The 18,523-nt window shown below is 63.4% G+C and overlaps 2 long non-coding RNA genes across 10 annotated transcripts; both read right to left on the bottom strand.

Moving 5' to 3' along the window:
• Positions 1-1,278: 1,278 nt before the first annotated feature.
• Positions 1,279-9,719, bottom strand: LOC134141574 (uncharacterized). 5 transcript variants are annotated; one of them, XR_009958653.1, is made up of 8 exons: positions 9,600-9,719; positions 7,625-7,829; positions 6,771-6,898; positions 6,136-6,317; positions 5,735-5,956; positions 4,168-4,623; positions 3,555-3,719; positions 1,279-2,642 (listed from the first exon to the last, which is right to left on the bottom strand). It is a non-coding gene; the product is annotated as an uncharacterized LOC134141574 (long non-coding RNA). The 5 variants fall into 5 exon arrangements; XR_009958651.1 differs by having other exon boundaries at positions 3,555-3,730; positions 4,168-4,351; XR_009958649.1 differs by having other exon boundaries at positions 4,168-4,351.
• Positions 9,720-9,976: 257 nt separating this feature from the next.
• On the bottom strand, positions 9,977-18,290 carry LOC134141572 (uncharacterized). Of its 5 annotated transcripts, none has more exons than XR_009958648.1 (8): positions 18,171-18,290; positions 16,317-16,521; positions 15,463-15,590; positions 14,828-15,009; positions 14,427-14,648; positions 12,862-13,317; positions 12,249-12,413; positions 9,977-11,336 (listed from the first exon to the last, which is right to left on the bottom strand). It is a non-coding gene; the product is annotated as an uncharacterized LOC134141572 (long non-coding RNA). The 5 variants fall into 5 exon arrangements; XR_009958646.1 differs by having other exon boundaries at positions 12,249-12,424; positions 12,862-13,045; XR_009958644.1 differs by having other exon boundaries at positions 12,862-13,045.
• Positions 18,291-18,523: the final 233 nt, after the last annotated feature.

The raw sequence follows: 18,523 nt of genomic DNA, 5'->3' as shown, positions 1-18,523 counted from the left end.
TGTTTGGGTGGGCGGCGCCCGCCCGGAAGCCCAGTGCCGGAAGACTTCGGGTCCCGGCACGCCGCGCGAAGCGGCCACGGCCGCCCGGAAGCCCAGTGCCGGAAGACTACCGCTCCCGGCATGCCGCGCGAAGCGGCCACGGCCGCCCGGAAGCCCAGTGCCGGAAGACTACCGCTCCCGGCATGCCGCGCGAAGCGGCCACGGCCGCCCGGAAGCCCAGTGCCGGAAGACTACCGCTCCCGGCACGCCGCGCGAAGCGGCCACGGCCGCCCGGAAGCCCAGTGCCGGAAGACTACCGCTCCCGGCATGCCGCGCGAAGCGGCCACGGCCGCCCGGAAGCCCAGTGCCGGAAGACTACCGCTCCCGGCATGCCGCGCGAAGCGGCCACGGCCGCCCGGAAGCCCAGTGCCGGAAGACTACCGCTCCCGGCATGCCGCGCGAAGCGGCCACGGCCGCCCGGAAGCCCAGTGCCGGAAGACTACCGCTCCCGGCATGCCGCGGGGGAAGCGGGGGGCGCGTCCTCCGGCGCGCTTGAACAACTTTGATCCTACGCCGATTCCGTCCCGTCCCTCTCCCCAATACCGTCCGGGGCCCCTCCCGCGACCGGCTCCGGGCCAGTTCCGACACCTCCTCTGCCGCCCCGCACCCCTCCCCGCACCCCTGCCTAGGCCTTCCCCTGGGATCCCTCCTCCCCCATCCTCCCAGACACCACCCACATCTGGCGCACGACGCCTCCCTCCTCCCCCCGCGCACCCTCTTTCTCCCCCGCCCTGCACAGCCCCGGCGCACTCCCTTCTACCACCGCCACCCCCGGCCCCGGCGCGCCCCGCTTGTGCCGCCTCGCCCAGGCCGTTCCCGCACGCCCGGGACGCGCAGCGCGCAACCCCCGGCCCCGCTCACCTCCTCCGCGCTGCAGACGCCCTGCCGCTTCCAGCGGGCGGTGCTCGGCCGCGGCTCGCTGGTCCCGGACCGGCCCCCGGCGCCACCTCGCCCCAGCGGCGGCTCCGCTCCTGGCCTGCGCCCACCCGGCCCCCCGCCGACACCGTCACGCCCCGGGCCCCACCGCCGCAGCCAAGGGGGCAGGAGCAACGGCCCTCAGCCCCCGCGGGGACAGCTGCGGCTGCCAGGGCACCAGGGGGCCTCCCCCCCCCCCCGCCCCGACTCCCGAGAGCAGCTTCCTGAAAGCTCAAGGGAGAGCGCTGGAGCGCACAGGGGACAAAAGGGGGCATTCGGGGGACAAGGGAACAAATCGAGAGCTGCGGGTGCGACAAACGTGTCTTAAATATGTAGATACATTTTATATATGTACGTACGTATATTACAACGCAAAGATGGAGCAAACAGGGTGATTCTGGGAGCACCAAAAGGCAAAAGGAGGGCCCTGGGGCACACCCAGAAAGCTCTGCGACAAAACAGAGAACTTCGTCGCGCGCTGCAGAGCAAGCGCAGGGCTCCGAGGCGCACGGCGGCCGTGGGGGCCAGCCAAAATGTGAACTGAAGGCTCCTGAGGGCATCAGAGGGCAAACGCAGGGCTCCGGGGCAAACCAACACACGGACAAAGGGCCTCGGGGCACACCAAAGGGGCCGTAAGGCACGTCGCAGGGCTCAGCGCGGCTCACTTACCCTCGACAAGAGGCTCTTAGCCTGGGGAAGACTGAGGGGGGATCTTATCAAAATCTATCGGTATCTGAAGGCAGGGTGGCAAGGGGATGGGGCTAAACTCTTTCCAGTTGTCCCACGCGAAAGGACTAGAGGCAACGGGCACAAGCCGAACCACAGGAAGTCGCGCCCGAATACGAGGAAGGATTTCTTTCCCGTGAGAGTGACGGAGCACTGGAACGGGCTGCCCAGAGAGGTGGCGGAGTCTCCTTCTCCGGAGATATTCAAAACCCGCCTGGGTGCGATCCCGTCTAACGCGCTCTAGGTGACCGTGCTCGAGCAGGGAGGTTGGACTAGGCGATCCCCAGAGGTCCCTTCCAACCTTACCCGTTCTGTGATTCTGTGACGGCACCGGCGCCTGCAGGCTCTCCGCGGCCCCGCGGACGCCCGCAGCTCTCCCAGCTCCAGGCACGCGGGCCCCGGCCCCAGACAGGCCAGGGAGCAGGCCGGTGCCCTCACACGGCCCTGGAGGGGGGGGGGCCCCGGCTGCCCCCACGACGATGGGAACCACCCCCAAGAGTCCCGAGGGTCCAGGCCACGCCAGGGCAACTCCCCACAGCCCCGGGAACAGCACCGCGTCCCCTGGGAACCGCAGGCACTCCAAAGCGCAAGGGGCTCGGCCACCAGCTCCCGGCCCCGGGCGCACAACGTGTAACCTCCTCCCCCGGGCGTCATCTTCAGGCAGGGGGGCGTCCGGAACCACAGACACGACCGCAAAGAATAAAGCGGCTCTTTATTCTTTTACTGGGCAGGAACGCCACCTGGGAGCGAGCCTGCCACGGAGCTCGGTGCCGGCACGCTTCCCCTTACCCCGTGACACCTGAAGAGTCATCGCCACGCCAGCGTCCGTCCGTCCGTCCGTCCGTCCGACCGTCCGTCCGTCGGGGAAGGGTCAGCTCCCGCCGCAGCCCCCGAGGCGGCAGGCGTCTGCGTAGCCGACGGCCTGCCCCTTCTGCTTTTTCCTTCGGGGATAGGATTCAGCTCTGAGAATTGGAGAGGACAACGCCTGAGCTCGCCTGCCCGCGCTTCCGCTCTACCCCAGACCAGAGCCCCGCGGAACGCTCGCACGGCTCTCGGCTCGCCCGCCGCACATCGCCCGTGTCTGCGTGGTGGGCCTGCACCGTATCAAACCCAGGCCTCAGCTCAGCGCACAGAGCGGAGCGCTAGCACAGGGGAAGATGCCAAACGCCGAAGGAGGGCTTGCAGCCCGCTGCTCGGGCTTCAGGGCCTACAGTTTATTATTTACGGACTTTTCCCTCATCAGGAAGCCCTAAGCCCTGAACCTGAAGTGACGAACCGCACATCTTGGCACCCAAATGGTTTCTGAGGCTGTAAAGTCTCGGGATGAGGTTGCATTTTCAATCCTGCGCCCTGATCGCTAAATGAGGGACCCGTGAACTGCGCCTGATAAAGACCGAGCCCCACAAAATAAAGCGAGAAACCACAACCGCGGCGTGAGAGACCCTCAGCAACAAACTACATAAACCTCAAGTGAAAAAGTCCAAACCTTTGCTTAGCTTTAAGCAAGGAACGCCACAGCACCCACGAGCATGAGAACAGTAAGAAGCGGCCAAAGAGTTTTGCCCACGCCTTAGGAACCTTCATTTAGAAGGGCAGCAGAACAGGAAGACGTGCACCACAGTCCTGTTACAGTTGCTGTTTAGAGGCTTGGGCTTAGCCGCCACTAAAGCATAAGCACGTGCGCAAATCGTGCTGCCGGATCGCACTAGGCCGCGCGACCACTGAACGCACGTGAAACGCCGCAAGCGCCGATTCATCTCCCCCACAGACCATTGACAGTTTTGCTCCTCTCGGCTCCGCGGGCAACCATCCACGGCCAGTGACACCCGTAACCGCCAAGGGCAAAACCACTGCCACGTCCCAGCCCTGCTCACACGCAACGCAGCCCCAGGACTCAGCTGCATCCACGTCGCAAGCCTGGGCTCGCCTTCCGCTCATCTTCGGCGGCCAGACGCAGATCTCTGCGGAGAGCTCCCAGCGACGACAACGCTCTTTCGACGGCCAGACATTACATTGTGCTCTCCGTACGTGTGGAATATCTAGAAGAACCCTGTCAGAGAGTACTAGGCTCTGACCCTGACCCTCAACGCGAATCAAACCACCTGGGAGATTCTCGTTTTAGAGCTTTTTCCCTCCCAAACCTTTAACGATGGTTTCCTAACCTGGGCAGATGCAGTGCCCCCCCCCCTCCCCCAGCATTGTAACAGTTTTCATCCTGGGATCCCAAGTTGCTCTTATGACGTGAAGCAGCAAAGCAAGGCAAAAGGCAGGTGGGGTCCCGGCTTACTCATCTCGCCACAAAAATTCTTATTTTAGGCCTCACCGCTTCCTCCAGGTAAACAGAGCAAAATACAGCTCCAAGCAGGCAGCTGAGGCTTCGCGCAGACCCGGTGGCCCTGCCAGCAACAGCAGGGCCACAGTGACCGGGCTACCCGTCGCTATTCCCCGCTTCCTTTGCCCGCCTGGGAATTGCGGCTTACTACTCACAGGTAAGGACGCGGCCAGCCTTCCTACGGCCGAAGGCTCCTTGTCGGGACCGGCAGGAGAACCTTTCCGCTGGCACCTGGATCCTCCTGGCTGCTCCTGACACGCGATAACTTGCAGAGGTCCGAGGGCGGTAGCCTGTAATTCTTCACGGCAGCGTGCAGTCGTTCCCCGACGTTACGAACGCCTAGGATTAACGCAGTTTATAAACGCTACCGCTGTAAGGCGTAAAGACGTGCTGAAACGTCTGCGAGCAAAGAAAACGTCTGTGTGCCTGACGGGACGATGCAGATGCATCAGCGCCTAGAGCTCAAGAGGGGGCTAGCAACCCCTCTTGGGCGAGACTCTTCTAGCAGGCTGTCCAGCTGAACTCCTCCGTCTTGCCTAAGAGTCTGCCTTGGGACGTTATAACTTTGTCTGCCAGCACTCGTCGATGGAGGCATAGTAAAATCCATCACCCTACAAAAGTACAGAGGAAAGCAAAACAAAAAAAACCACCCCCCCCCAAACAAAACACAAAACACAAACCACCCCCCCACACAAACCGCAGACGGAAAAAAAAAAAAAAAAAAACCCAAAAAACACACAAAAACCAAAGCTCTGCAGAAAATCGTGAGAATCCAAAGCGGTTTATAAGCACAAAAGCAGCTCACACACACACACACACACACACGCAGGCAAGGTAAACGGGGAATACGCAGGCCACAAGCACCACTTCCCCCACCCGTTTTGGAAGGTGTGAGGACGCTCGGGTGTGCTGTGAAAGGGAAGTTAGAGTAAGTGGCCGCTAGAGATTAACCTGCCGGAAACCTTCTGCGTCCTGGTTTTTGGCGCAAGCGTGCTCTGCCCCTCAGTCAATTCAGACACGCGCAGGAAAACTCACCGCTCGCAACGCTCGCACAGTAAGCCCCCCCTCCCCGGCTCGTTAACATGAGCGCCCACCGAGCCGCTTGCAGAGATGATCCCCTGCTGTCCGGTCGCGTGCCGGGCGTTACTTCTACAGAGGGACCTGAGCGCGTTGGATTGCCTCTGTCCTATCAAAGGTAGGAGTCTCAAAGACCGTTACAGCCCAGACTGCTGCTAAATGGCCTTTCTCACACCCAGAGAGTTTGTGTTCTGGCCTCAGAGGGGATGCCAGGATCTTGCTGCTGGCACCTGCTTTCCCTCACCGCTGTTTTCTAACGGTGCTGCTCCCACGGAGTCAGCAGATGTGGAAAGCATTGCTGAAAACGGCTTGCCTCGTCGCGGGAATTTGACGGCAGGAGATGTTACTTAATTCCACGAGGCTTTAACGTTTCCTCTATCTACTTGCCTTCCTCTTTCCCCAAATACCACCGCCAGGTAACTAACCGGGGGGTTGCACTAACCGAGCCCTCTGAAAACCATCTCATAATTTTACAGTTCACGCACTTTCTCTCTCGCTCTCTCTCGCTCTCTCTCTCCCTCTCCTTCTTCGGTAACTCTGGCCGCTTGACCATCGTTCCCCTAAGATAACAATTTGCCGTCTCGCAGCTTTTAAAACAGGACCTTTCGCAGACACGTAAAGCCACACGCACAGAAAGACACGTACGTAGCGTGCTTGTTGTAAGGCGGGCGCGCCTTCCGTTATACGTCGGCGATCTATCGTTCCGATCGCTATTAACGGTGAGCCTTCCTAGTCAGGAAGGACGGGCTTTCCTTCCGGGCGGGGGGCGGGAGACGGAGACGGCTCTCGGCTGGTTCCACGTGGTTTTTCTCACTTCAGCTTGCTTACGCTTTTCTGGTCTCTTCAACTTCAGCCGCGGCAATTCGTCTGAAAGAGTAAGTATTGCATCTCTCTCTTTCTATCTGCACACGTACGATGACAAGACAGAACGGAAACGGGCAAAGCAAAACTCAGGCGGATGCAGTTAACGATATCCGCAGGGTAGGAACGGGTTGCGTAGCCCTCAGCGCTGCCTCTGGGAGGCCGAAATAACAAACAGCCCTTACCAGCGGTCACCTTTCTCGCCCGTGGCGGAACACCTCCTTCTGCAGCAGTCGCTGGGGATGTCAGGGGTCCGCTGCGTTTTTGCTTCCTCGTTGCACTCCCTTCGTCCCTTAGGTACTAATCACAAAAAGACTGCTTGTCCAGCTTTCCTCTCTGTCAGCATTTGCTAGCGTTGGTTCCAGCTCTGTAACAAAGAGAGAAACTGGCATTTTACTCTCAATGAAAGCCAATGACAGCATTTACGCACGTTCTTTTTCTCTTTCCCGTATTCTTCTCCCTTTTGATACCTTTTCTCCCCCCCCCCCCCTTCTTCTCCTCTCCCCTCCCCTCCCCTCCTTCCTTAAAGGAAAGGTCTCTATTCAGCACTCTGCATCACGCGTTACAGGGTAAACTCTTTGGAAACACTGCGTACCGCAATTAGGGCTAGGTTATTAGACAGGCAGGCGTATCGCCTAACACTTAGCCACGCCATCTTCCGTGAAACCTTGCTTTTATCCTGCTTCCGTATTATCGCTACCGTTCCGTATCCCTTCTCAAACCCCGGCACGCACCCGCTTAACCGACAGTTCCCTGGGTCTTTAACTACACGGAAGGAGGACAGCACTTGCTGCGCCTGTCTCCGTTTCAGACCCATTACCTTTTCGATTCAGCTCCCAGAGTCCTCTTACGCTCAGCTCCTTGCCTCACGGGTGACGACCAACGCGAACAGCTGGATCGCTAGGTCCAGCCGCTTCTCTTCGAGATGTCCCCTCTCGGGGGACTACCCTGCCAAACAAACCGAGAAGACTCATGAGGCCGCGAGGGTATCAGCTTTTAGACGCAGCCTCCCCGAGGCTTTTGGCGCGATTGACGTAACCGCTTCTCTTCGCGTTGCTCGCAGCTACGCTCGTCTACCACTCAGGACTAAACCGTTTCTACTTGAAGAGGGGACTGTTGTTTGTTTCAACTTTGCACAGAGTCCACAACCTGCTTACGCATCCTCTCTAGTCCCTTCTGCTTTCACAAGGCTTTCGGTAAGGAAAGAAAGGCCGTAATTAGTCGCAGCCATTCTCCCACCGGCCCGAGTCAGACATTTCTCCTGCTCTGAGGAGGTGCCTGAAGGCCAGGCTCTTTCCTGTAGCATCCCTGGGGCTTCCCAGGGGCCATCGGTGTTCTCTCAGGCTTTTCCCGGGCCTTTTATTAGGTGATTCCTCGGCCCGCCGTTTTACGTTAGCCTTCCTCTTAAGCATCGTGCGCAGCACGGCTACCCCAGGCCGGCCACACCCTGCGCGTACAGAGGCTTCTGAGAGGTGCACCAGAAGGAGAAAGAGAAAAATCGGTTTGCCACCCGTGCCTCCACCCACCAACATTCTCCACGCTGCGCCTGGCGGTGGGGGAGCCCTCAGGGTGTCCGGGGGCGTCTTTCTTCCGTCTGTCCGTCCGCTCGCTCGCTCGCTCGCTCGGCCCGGCCACGCGTCTCAAGGGAACAACTCGGGGCTGCGCTGATCGTACCTGACTCGCGATCTCCTTCAGCCGGCTTGCTCCAGACGGTTCAAGCTTCCCGTGACTCACCGGCGCTCCGGGCCACGCCTGCCGCAACAGGAGCCGACCTCCCGCCGACGCCGCGCCGCAACCCCGCTCCGGGGCCCGCCCGCGGCCCCGCTCCTCCGGGCTGCGTCCGCAGGGGCGAGCGCACGCTCCGGCCCGCGCCGGGGCCCTAAAGGCGCCACACGTCGAAGGCAAAGGCAGACCCGCGCTGCGGCACACGCGGCGCCGCGCAGACCCTGCCCGGCGGGGCCGAGCCCCGCCCCGCCGCCTCCACGCGGCGACGGCCTCAGCGGGCAGGCGGCAGCCCGACAGGACGCGCTCGCCTCACGGCCGCCCCCACACCCTCCACCGCAGGCGGCCTCGGCCCTCGCTCGCCGCTCGCCGCCGCCATGCTGCGCCGCGGCGCCGCGCGTGCGCCGGCCGCGAGCGGGGCGCGGCCGCAGCAGCCGCCCGGCGGCCGAGCACCGCGCGTGCGCCGGCCGCGGCCGCGGCGGGAGGGGCGGAGAGGGCTGGGGGCGGGGCGCGGTCGAGAGCCGGGGCGGCGGCCTCGCGTGCTCGCGGCTCGCTCGTGCGAAGCGCAGTCGGCCGCGGCCCCGCGGGGCTCGCCCCGAGGCTGCTCTGCCCGTGCCCGAGAGACCGGCGGCGATCAGCGAGCAGGCTGCGGTGCGAGGGTCGCGCGGCGCCGCTGCGGGACGGCACTGCCCGCGCCAGCGGGAAGCGGCGATAAGGAAAAGCTCCCTGCGCTACCGGCCCGTGAGCGCCGGGAAAGGGCGAGGAGCAGGGCCCGTGCGCTTCCCCGTGAGCGGAACAGCGGAGAGGAGCGGCGAACGCGGCGAGCGGCGCCGCGCGCGTGTGCGCCGGCTGCCGGCCGTATTCTCCGCCCGCCGGGGAGGCCGGTCGCGGCGGCGGCAGTACTGGCTTGTGGACACGCGAGGGCAGCAGGGAGCGGCGCGCGCGTGCGGCGTTCTGGTGCGGCAGGGCCTGTGGAACGCGCGGCGGTAACAGAGAGCCCGGCGGGAGGCGGTGCGCATGCGCGCGGTGTTTGGGTGGGCGGCGCCCGCCCGGAAGCCCAGTGCCGGAAGACTTCGGGTCCCGGCACGCCGCGCGAAGCGGCCACGGCCGCCCGGAAGCCCAGTGCCGGAAGACTACCGCTCCCGGCATGCCGCGCGAAGCGGCCACGGCCGCCCGGAAGCCCAGTGCCGGAAGACTACCGCTCCCGGCATGCCGCGCGAAGCGGCCACGGCCGCCCGGAAGCCCAGTGCCGGAAGACTACCGCTCCCGGCACGCCGCGCGAAGCGGCCACGGCCGCCCGGAAGCCCAGTGCCGGAAGACTACCGCTCCCGGCATGCCGCGCGAAGCGGCCACGGCCGCCCGGAAGCCCAGTGCCGGAAGACTACCGCTCCCGGCATGCCGCGCGAAGCGGCCACGGCCGCCCGGAAGCCCAGTGCCGGAAGACTACCGCTCCCGGCATGCCGCGCGAAGCGGCCACGGCCGCCCGGAAGCCCAGTGCCGGAAGACTACCGCTCCCGGCATGCCGCGGGGGAAGCGGGGGGCGCGTCCTCCGGCGCGCTTGAACAACTTTGATCCTACGCCGATTCCGTCCCGTCCCTCTCCCCAATACCGTCCGGGGCCCCTCCCGCGACCGGCTCCGGGCCAGTTCCGACACCTCCTCTGCCGCCCCGCACCCCTCCCCGCACCCCTGCCTAGGCCTTCCCCTGGGATCCCTCCTCCCCCATCCTCCCAGACACCACCCACATCTGGCGCACGACGCCTCCCTCCTCCCCCCGCGCACCCTCTTTCTCCCCCGCCCTGCACAGCCCCGGCGCACCCCCTTCTACCACCGCCACCCCCGGCCCCGGCGCGCCCCGCTTGTGCCGCCTCGCCCAGGCCGTTCCCGCACGCCCGGGACGCGCAGCGCGCAACCCCCGGCCCCGCTCACCTCCTCCGCGCTGCAGACGCCCTGCCGCTTCCAGCGGGCGGTGCTCGGCCGCGGCTCGCTGGTCCCGGACCGGCCCCCGGCGCCACCTCGCCCCAGCGGCGGCTCCGCTCCTGGCCTGCGCCCACCCGGCCCCCCGCCGACACCGTCACGCCCCGGGCCCCACCGCCGCAGCCAAGGGGGCAGGAGCAACGGCCCTCAGCCCCCGCGGGGACAGCTGCGGCTGCCAGGGCACCAGGGGGCCTCCCCCCCCCCCGCCCCGACTCCCGAGAGCAGCTTCCTGAAAGCTCAAGGGAGAGCGCTGGAGCGCACAGGGGACAAAAGGGGGCATTCGGGGGACAAGGGAACAAATCGAGAGCTGCGGGTGCGACAAACGTGTCTTAAATATGTAGATACATTTTATATATGTACGTACGTATATTACAACGCAAAGATGGAGCAAACAGGGTGATTCTGGGAGCACCAAAAGGCAAAAGGAGGGCCCTGGGGCACACCCAGAAAGCTCTGCGACAAAACAGAGAACTTCGTCGCGCGCTGCAGAGCAAGCGCAGGGCTCCGAGGCGCACGGCGGCCGTGGGGGCCAGCCAAAATGTGAACTGAAGGCTCCTGAGGGCATCAGAGGGCAAACGCAGGGCTCCGGGGCAAACCAACACACGGACAAAGGGCCTCGGGGCACACCAAAGGGGCCGTAAGGCACGTCGCAGGGCTCAGCGCGGCTCACTTACCCTCGACAAGAGGCTCTTAGCCTGGGGAAGACTGAGGGGGGATCTTATCAAAATCTATCGGTATCTGAAGGCAGGGTGGCAAGGGGATGGGGCTAAACTCTTTCCAGTTGTCCCACGCGAAAGGACTAGAGGCAACGGGCACAAGCCGAACCACAGGAAGTCGCGCCCGAATACGAGGAAGGATTTCTTTCCCGTGAGAGTGACGGAGCACTGGAACGGGCTGCCCAGAGAGGTGGCGGAGTCTCCTTCTCCGGAGATATTCAAAACCCGCCTGGGTGCGATCCCGTCTAACGCGCTCTAGGTGACCGTGCTCGAGCAGGGAGGTTGGACTAGGCGATCCCCAGAGGTCCCTTCCAACCTTACCCGTTCTGTGATTCTGTGACGGCACCGGCGCCTGCAGGCTCTCCGCGGCCCCGCGGACGCCCGCAGCTCTCCCAGCTCCAGGCACGCGGGCCCCGGCCCCAGACAGGCCAGGGAGCAGGCCGGTGCCCTCACACGGCCCTGGAGGGGGGGGGGCCCCGGCTGCCCCCACGACGATGGGAACCACCCCCAAGAGTCCCGAGGGTCCAGGCCACGCCAGGGCAACTCCCCACAGCCCCGGGAACAGCACCGCGTCCCCTGGGAACCGCAGGCACTCCAAAGCGCAAGGGGCTCGGCCACCAGCTCCCGGCCCCGGGCGCACAACGTGTAACCTCCTCCCCCGGGCGTCATCTTCAGGCAGGGGGGCGTCCGGAACCACAGACACGACCGCAAAGAATAAAGCGGCTCTTTATTCTTTTACTGGGCAGGAACGCCACCTGGGAGCGAGCCTGCCACGGAGCTCGGTGCCGGCACGCTTCCCCTTACCCCGTGACACCTGAAGAGTCATCGCCACGCCAGCGTCCGTCCGTCCGTCCGTCCGACCGTCCGTCCGTCGGGGAAGGGTCAGCTCCCGCCGCAGCCCCCGAGGCGGCAGGCGTCTGCGTAGCCGACGGCCTGCCCCTTCTGCTTTTTCCTTCGGGGATAGGATTCAGCTCTGAGAATTGGAGAGGACAACGCCTGAGCTCGCCTGCCCGCGCTTCCGCTCTACCCCAGACCAGAGCCCCGCGGAACGCTTGCACGGCTCTCGGCTCGCCCGCCGCACATCGCCCGTGTCTGCGTGGTGGGCCTGCACCGTATCAAACCCAGGCCTCAGCTCAGCGCACAGAGCGGAGCGCTAGCACAGGGGAAGATGCCAAACGCCGAAGGAGGGCTTGCAGCCCGCTGCTCGGGCTTCAGGGCCTACAGTTTATTATTTACGGACTTTTCCCTCATCAGGAAGCCCTAAGCCCTGAACCTGAAGTGACGAACCGCACATCTTGGCACCCAAATGGTTTCTGAGGCTGTAAAGTCTCGGGATGAGGTTGCATTTTCAATCCTGCGCCCTGATCGCTAAATGAGGGACCCGTGAACTGCGCCTGATAAAGACCGAGCCCCACAAAATAAAGCGAGAAACCACAACCGCGGCGTGAGAGACCCTCAGCAACAAACTACATAAACCTCAAGTGAAAAAGTCCAAACCTTTGCTTAGCTTTAAGCAAGGAACGCCACAGCACCCACGAGCATGAGAACAGTAAGAAGCGGCCAAAGAGTTTTGCCCACGCCTTAGGAACCTTCATTTAGAAGGGCAGCAGAACAGGAAGACGTGCACCACAGTCCTGTTACAGTTGCTGTTTAGAGGCTTGGGCTTAGCCGCCACTAAAGCATAAGCACGTGCGCAAATCGTGCTGCCGGATCGCACTAGGCCGCGCGACCACTGAACGCACGTGAAACGCCGCAAGCGCCGATTCATCTCCCCCACAGACCATTGACAGTTTTGCTCCTCTCGGCTCCGCGGGCAACCATCCACGGCCAGTGACACCCGTAACCGCCAAGGGCAAAACCACTGCCACGTCCCAGCCCTGCTCACACGCAACGCAGCCCCAGGACTCAGCTGCATCCACGTCGCAAGCCTGGGCTCGCCTTCCGCTCATCTTCGGCGGCCAGACGCAGATCTCTGCGGAGAGCTCCCAGCGACGACAACGCTCTTTCGACGGCCAGACATTACATTGTGCTCTCCGTACGTGTGGAATATCTAGAAGAACCCTGTCAGAGAGTACTAGGCTCTGACCCTGACCCTCAACGCGAATCAAACCACCTGGGAGATTCTCGTTTTAGAGCTTTTTCCCTCCCAAACCTTTAACGATGGTTTCCTAACCTGGGCAGATGCAGTGCCCCCCCCCCTCCCCCAGCATTGTAACAGTTTTCATCCTGGGATCCCAAGTTGCTCTTATGACGTGAAGCAGCAAAGCAAGGCAAAAGGCAGGTGGGGTCCCGGCTTACTCATCTCGCCACAAAAATTCTTATTTTAGGCCTCACCGCTTCCTCCAGGTAAACAGAGCAAAATACAGCTCCAAGCAGGCAGCTGAGGCTTCGCGCAGACCCGGTGGCCCTGCCAGCAACAGCAGGGCCACAGTGACCGGGCTACCCGTCGCTATTCCCCGCTTCCTTTGCCCGCCTGGGAATTGCGGCTTACTACTCACAGGTAAGGACGCGGCCAGCCTTCCTACGGCCGAAGGCTCCTTGTCGGGACCGGCAGGAGAACCTTTCCGCTGGCACCTGGATCCTCCTGGCTGCTCCTGACACGCGATAACTTGCAGAGGTCCGAGGGCGGTAGCCTGTAATTCTTCACGGCAGCGTGCAGTCGTTCCCCGACGTTACGAACGCCTAGGATTAACGCAGTTTATAAACGCTACCGCTGTAAGGCGTAAAGACGTGCTGAAACGTCTGCGAGCAAAGAAAACGTCTGTGTGCCTGACGGGACGATGCAGATGCATCAGCGCCTAGAGCTCAAGAGGGGGCTAGCAACCCCTCTTGGGCGAGACTCTTCTAGCAGGCTGTCCAGCTGAACTCCTCCGTCTTGCCTAAGAGTCTGCCTTGGGACGTTATAACTTTGTCTGCCAGCACTCGTCGATGGAGGCATAGTAAAATCCATCACCCTACAAAAGTACAGAGGAAAGCAAAACAAAAAAAACCACCCCCCCCCAAACAAAACACAAAACACAAACCACCCCCCCACACAAACCGCAGACGGAAAAAAAAAAAAAAAAACCCAAAAAACACACAAAAACCAAAGCTCTGCAGAAAATCGTGAGAATCCAAAGCGGTTTATAAGCACAAAAGCAGCTCACACACACACACACACACACACGCAGGCAAGGTAAACGGGGAATACGCAGGCCACAAGCACCACTTCCCCCACCCGTTTTGGAAGGTGTGAGGACGCTCGGGTGTGCTGTGAAAGGGAAGTTAGAGTAAGTGGCCGCTAGAGATTAACCTGCCGGAAACCTTCTGCGTCCTGGTTTTTGGCGCAAGCGTGCTCTGCCCCTCAGTCAATTCAGACACGCGCAGGAAAACTCACCGCTCGCAACGCTCGCACAGTAAGCCCCCCCTCCCCGGCTCGTTAACATGAGCGCCCACCGAGCCGCTTGCAGAGATGATCCCCTGCTGTCCGGTCGCGTGCCGGGCGTTACTTCTACAGAGGGACCTGAGCGCGTTGGATTGCCTCTGTCCTATCAAAGGTAGGAGTCTCAAAGACCGTTACAGCCCAGACTGCTGCTAAATGGCCTTTCTCACACCCAGAGAGTTTGTGTTCTGGCCTCAGAGGGGATGCCAGGATCTTGCTGCTGGCACCTGCTTTCCCTCACCGCTGTTTTCTAACGGTGCTGCTCCCACGGAGTCAGCAGATGTGGAAAGCATCGCTGAAAACGGCTTGCCTCGTCGCGGGAATTTGACGGCAGGAGATGTTACTTAATTCCACGAGGCTTTAACGTTTCCTCTATCTACTTGCCTTCCTCTTTCCCCAAATACCACCGCCAGGTAACTAACCGGGGGGTTGCACTAACCGAGCCCTCTGAAAACCATCTCATAATTTTACAGTTCACGCACTTTCTCTCTCGCTCTCTCTCGCTCTCTCTCTCCCTCTCCTTCTTCGGTAACTCTGGCCGCTTGACCATCGTTCCCCTAAGATAACAATTTGCCGTCTCGCAGCTTTTAAAACAGGACCTTTCGCAGACACGTAAAGCCACACGCACAGAAAGACACGTACGTAGCGTGCTTGTTGTAAGGCGGGCGCGCCTTCCGTTATACGTCGGCGATCTATCGTTCCGATCGCTATTAACGGTGAGCCTTCCTAGTCAGGAAGGACGGGCTTTCCTTCCGGGCGGGGGGCGGGAGACGGAGACGGCTCTCGGCTGGTTCCACGTGGTTTTTCTCACTTCAGCTTGCTTACGCTTTTCTGGTCTCTTCAACTTCAGCCGCGGCAATTCGTCTGAAAGAGTAAGTATTGCATCTCTCTCTTTCTATCTGCACACGTACGATGACAAGACAGAACGGAAACGGGCAAAGCAAAACTCAGGCGGATGCAGTTAACGATATCCGCAGGGTAGGAACGGGTTGCGTAGCCCTCAGCGCTGCCTCTGGGAGGCCGAAATAACAAACAGCCCTTACCAGCGGTCACCTTTCTCGCCCGTGGCGGAACACCTCCTTCTGCAGCAGTCGCTGGGGATGTCAGGGGTCCGCTGCGTTTTTGCTTCCTCGTTGCACTCCCTTCGTCCCTTAGGTACTAATCACAAAAAGACTGCTTGTCCAGCTTTCCTCTCTGTCAGCATTTGCTAGCGTTGGTTCCAGCTCTGTAACAAAGAGAGAAACTGGCATTTTACTCTCAATGAAAGCCAATGACAGCATTTACGCACGTTCTTTTTCTCTTTCCCGTATTCTTCTCCCTTTTGATACCTTTTCTCCCCCCCCCCCCCCTTCTCTCCTCTCCCCTCCCCTCCCCTCCTTCCTTAAAGGAAAGGTCTCTATTCAGCACTCTGCATCACGCGTTACAGGGTAAACTCTTTGGAAACACTGCGTACCGCAATTAGGGCTAGGTTATTAGACAGGCAGGCGTATCGCCTAACACTTAGCCACGCCATCTTCCGTGAAACCTTGCTTTTATCCTGCTTCCGTATTATCGCTACCGTTCCGTATCCCTTCTCAAACCCCGGCACGCACCCGCTTAACCGACAGTTCCCTGGGTCTTTAACTACACGGAAGGAGGACAGCACTTGCTGCGCCTGTCTCCGTTTCAGACCCATTACCTTTTCGATTCAGCTCCCAGAGTCCTCTTACGCTCAGCTCCTTGCCTCACGGGTGACGACCAACGCGAACAGCTGGATCGCTAGGTCCAGCCGCTTCTCTTCGAGATGTCCCCTCTCGGGGGACTACCCTGCCAAACAAACCGAGAAGACTCATGAGGCCGCGAGGGTATCAGCTTTTAGACGCAGCCTCCCCGAGGCTTTTGGCGCGATTGACGTAACCGCTTCTCTTCGCGTTGCTCGCAGCTACGCTCGTCTACCACTCAGGACTAAACCGTTTCTACTTGAAGAGGGGACTGTTGTTTGTTTCAACTTTGCACAGAGTCCACAACCTGCTTACGCATCCTCTCTAGTCCCTTCTGCTTTCACAAGGCTTTCGGTAAGGAAAGAAAGGCCGTAATTAGTCGCAGCCATTCTCCCACCGGCCCGAGTCAGACATTTCTCCTGCTCTGAGGAGGTGCCTGAAGGCCAGGCTCTTTCCTGTAGCATCCCTGGGGCTTCCCAGGGGCCATCGGTGTTCTCTCAGGCTTTTCCCGGGCCTTTTATTAGGTGATTCCTCGGCCCGCCGTTTTACGTTAGCCTTCCTCTTAAGCATCGTGCGCAGCACGGCTACCCCAGGCCGGCCACACCCTGCGCGTACAGAGGCTTCTGAGAGGTGCACCAGAAGGAGAAAGAGAAAAATCGGTTTGCCACCCGTGCCTCCACCCACCAACATTCTCCACGCTGCGCCTGGCGGTGGGGGAGCCCTCAGGGTGTCCGGGGGCGTCTTTCTTCCGTCTGTCCGTCCGCTCGCTCGCTCGCTCGCTCGGCCCGGCCACGCGTCTCAAGGGAACAACTCGGGGCTGCGCTGATCGTACCTGACTCGCGATCTCCTTCAGCCGGCTTGCTCCAGACGGTTCAAGCTTCCCGTGACTCACCGGCGCTCCGGGCCACGCCTGCCGCAACAGGAGCCGACCTCCCGCCGACGCCGCGCCGCAACCCCGCTCCGGGGCCCGCCCGCGGCCCCGCTCCTCCGGGCTGCGTCCGCAGGGGCGAGCGCACGCTCCGGCCCGCGCCGGGGCCCTAAAGGCGCCACACGTCGAAGGCAAAGGCAGACCCGCGCTGCGGCACACGCGGCGCCGCGCAGACCCTGCCCGGCGGGGCCGAGCCCCGCCCCGCCGCCTCCACGCGGCGACGGCCTCAGCGGGCAGGCGGCAGCCCGACAGGACGCGCTCGCCTCACGGCCGCCCCCACACCCTCCACCGCAGGCGGCCTCGGCCCTCGCTCGCCGCTCGCCGCCGCCATGCTGCGCCGCGGCGCCGCGCGTGCGCCGGCCGCGAGCGGGGCGGGAGGGGCGGAGAGGGCTGGGGGCGGGGCGCGGTCGAGAGCCGGGGCGGCGGCCTCGCGTGCTCGCGGCTCGCTCGTGCGAAGCGCAGTCGGCCGCGGCCCCGCGGGGCTCGCCCCGAGGCTGCTCTGCCCGTGCCCGAGAGACCGGCGGCGATCAGCGAGCAGGCTGCGGTGCGAGGGTCGCGCGGCGCCGCTGCGGGACGGCACTGCCCGCGCCAGCGGGAAGCGGCGATAAGGAAAAGCTCCCTGCGCTACCGGCCCGTGAGCGCCGGGAAAGGGCGAGGAGCAGGGCCCGTGCGCTTCCCCGTGAGCGGAACAGCGGAGAGGAGCGGCGAACGCGGCGAGCGGCGCCGCGCGCGTGTGCGCCGGCTGCCGGCCGTATTCTCCGCCCGCCGGGGAGGCCGGTCGCGGCGGCGGCAGTACTGGCTTGTGGACACGCGAGGGCAGCAGGGAGCGGCGCGCGCGTGCGGCGTTCTGGTGCGGCAGGGCCTGTGGAACGCGCGGCGGTAACAGAGAGCCCGGCGGGAGGCGGTGCGCATGCGCGCGGTGTTTGGGTGGGCGGCGCCCGCCCGGAAGCCCAGTGCCGGAAGACTTCGGGTCCCGGCACGCCGCGCGAAGCGGCCACGGCCGCCCGGAAGCCCAGTGCCGGAAGACTACCGCTCCCGGCATGCCGCGCGAAGCGGCCACGGCCGCCCGGAAGCCCAGTGCCGGAAGACTACCGCTCCCGGCATGCCGCGCGAAGCGGCCACGGCCGCCCGGAAGCCCAGTGCCGGAAGACTACCGCTCCCGGCACGCCGCGCGAAGCGGCCACGGCCGCCCGGAAGCCCAGTGCCGGAAGACTACCGCTCCCGGCATGCCGCGCGAAGCGGCCACGGCCGCCCGGAAGCCCAGTGCCGGAAGACTACCGCTCCCGGCATGCCGCGCGAAGCGGCCACGGCCGCCCGGAAGCCCAGTGCCGGAAGACTACCGCTCCCGGCATGCCGCGGGGGAAGCGGGGGGCGCGTCCTCCGGCGCGCTTGAACAACTTTGATCCTACGCCGATTCCGTCCCGTCCCTCTCCCCAATACCGTCCGGGGCCCCTCCCGCGACCGGCTCCGGGCCAGTTCCGACACCTCCTCTGCCGCCCCGCACCCCTCCCCGCACCCCTGCCTAGGCCTTCCCCTGGGATCCCTCCTCCCCCATCCTCCCAGACACCACCCACATCTGGCGCACGACGCCTCCCTCCTCCCCCCGCGCACCCTCTTTCTCCCCCGCCCTGCACAGCCCCGGCGCACCCCCTTCTACCACCGCCACCCCCGGCCCCGGCGCGCCCCGCTTGTGCCGCCTCGCCCAGGCCGTTCCCGCACGCCCGGGACGCGCAGCGCGCAACCCCCGGCCCCGCTCACCTCCTCCGCGCTGCAGACGCCCTGCCGCTTCCAGCGGGCGGTGCTCGGCCGCGGCTCGCTGGTCCCGGACCGGCCCCCGGCGCCACCTCGCCCCAGCGGCGGCTCCGCTCCTGGCCTGCGCCCACCCGGCCCCCCGCCGACACCGTCACGCCCCGGGCCCCACCGCCGCAGCCAAGGGGGCAGGAGCAACGGCCCTCAGCCCCCGCGGGGACAGCTGCGGCTGCCAGGGCACCAGGGGGCCTCCCCCCCCCCCCCGCCCCGACTCCCGAGAGCAGCTTCCTGAAAGCTCAAGGGAGAGCGCTGGAGCGCACAGGGGACAAAAGGGGGCATTCGGGGGACAAGGGAACAAATCG

This window comes from Rhea pennata, chromosome 5 (genome assembly GCF_028389875.1).
Source record: "Rhea pennata isolate bPtePen1 chromosome 5, bPtePen1.pri, whole genome shotgun sequence".
Classification (NCBI taxonomy): domain Eukaryota; kingdom Metazoa; phylum Chordata; class Aves; order Rheiformes; family Rheidae; genus Rhea; species Rhea pennata.
The sequence above is the reverse complement of the archived record's forward strand: the minus strand, read 5'-3'. Positions and strand labels throughout refer to the sequence as shown.